The 1789-nt window shown below is 37.2% G+C and overlaps 1 long non-coding RNA gene across 1 annotated transcript in view; it reads left to right on the forward strand.

Annotated features, from left to right (window-relative positions):
- Positions 1 to 706, forward strand: part of LOC106940317 (uncharacterized) — a 21580-nt gene extending 20874 nt beyond the window's left edge. The window contains exon 3 of the long non-coding RNA XR_001423054.1: positions 695 to 706. This is a non-coding gene — a long non-coding RNA (uncharacterized LOC106940317). The remainder of the gene's footprint in view (positions 1 to 694) is intronic.
- The last annotated feature ends 1083 nt before the right edge of the window (positions 707 to 1789 follow it).

Here is a 1789-nt window from a genome sequence, read left to right on the forward strand (position 1 = left end):
TGCATGTGTAAAATGATTTGTGTGTGTGTAAAAGGATTTGTGCGTGTGTAAAAATATCTTTGCATGTGTAATACTGGATTTGTAAACCTTAAAAATAAAATAAACCTACACCTATGCCTATAAATGTTGAAAAAGTATGCACAAGTTACCTGGTACACACACACACACAACACAGATCCGGTTGGGAGTGCATGAGTATTTTTGAGACTCATTTGACGCTTTGGGGAGCTCCCAGATTTGTGTGTAGATGGTGCGTTTGCATGCTATTAAAAGCTGGGTCATCTGAGTTTTGCTCTGAGTCTAGTGTTGTTATCCTCGAAATGTTTCTCACTGTGCTTGTGCCGAAGTGCCAGACACGTTAGTTCGGTGGAAAACGGTATATCTCAGCAATTCCTTATAATATCCTAAAATTATTTATAGATAATAGACATATTGTGCATTTTTGAGCGGTACAGTCTCCTGTACCATTGATGTGGTATCACTGGGTGGCGGAAAGGACACCGACCGTTCTGAACTGAACTGCTGTACAATTTTCACTCAATTGTAATCACATTTACTTGGATACAGTGGAAACGTTACCTGTGTTGAGGTAGATGAGCAGTATTCATAGTGTCTTTACCTTAAAACCTTTTTGGTTTCCATTTGTTGAAAGTTACAAACATTTAGCCATAGTTTGACCACTGCTTTATGACAGAAAAAAAGTTTGATGTCACAAATATATGATTTTAATAGAGGCCTCATTAGATTTATAATGTAGAAAGAAGACAATGACAACAGTGTTTCCTGAATTAACTTTAATGTTAATTTCACTGCACACAAAGGACAGATTCAATATTTAAGATAGCAACAAATCTGTTGAATCCTTAACAAAATAGGTTCAGATTAACATGGGTGGTTTCACAGCTACCTAAAATTAACAATGAAATGTCTTAAAAACTTACATGGAGGTTCAAATATTTTCTATAATCAATTAACAAAAGAAAACACCATAAAGCTGTGTATTCAAATAAGACCAAGGCCAGTCTGTACAGATTGAGGAGACATCATAATGTTTACCAACAGAGCAGGTTAACTAAGGGCTGTGCAGAGCAGGTGTTCAAAAAAAGGGCACATCTAACCACATTTTAGGTCAGAATATTAAAGTCACAGAGCTTTCAGAGTTTAATAAACAATGATAAATTAAAATTGTGAGATATACAACTAGATTTAGTACATCTTAACATAATAAAACATAACAGCTGCCTTGTAATATTAAATATATTGTTCTCTATCATTAACAATATAGGTAAGAACCTTTTTTTTTTTTTTTTTTTTGTTACTTACGGTACTCGTTCTGACCCAGTTGGTCAACAATCCACTACCTTTTGCTGCTTCGAGTAGATCCTTTCTTTTTCGTTTCTGACATCTTTCTTTACATGGCATCTTTGAATTGAAAAAAGCAAAACATAATGAATTATGATAAGAACACTATATTAAACCACACTACCAATTCTTTACCATTTGCTACGGTCACTGACCTCTTGGGGCTCTCTTTCGGAGAGAGCTCTGTGTCTCTCTGTTTCAGTTCTGCAGGTGAAGTGTATTGGGGCTTGTCAGCCGCCCTATAAAGAGCAGCAAGCTGGAGATGCCAGATCCCCATGGGCGTAGGTTTGGGTAGGGACGGTAGGGACATGTCCCGACCAATATTCACGGGATATGAAAAAGTCCCGACCAATTTTTGCCATATTGGCTCAAAGAACGTGGATCTACGATCTTTGATTAGCAGCAACAGGCGGTGCGCGGAACGGAA

This window comes from Poecilia latipinna, unplaced genomic scaffold (genome assembly GCF_001443285.1).
Source record: "Poecilia latipinna isolate Pla-1442-1.1 unplaced genomic scaffold, P_latipinna-1.0 Scaffold3175, whole genome shotgun sequence".
Classification (NCBI taxonomy): Eukaryota; Metazoa; Chordata; class Actinopteri; order Cyprinodontiformes; family Poeciliidae; genus Poecilia; species Poecilia latipinna.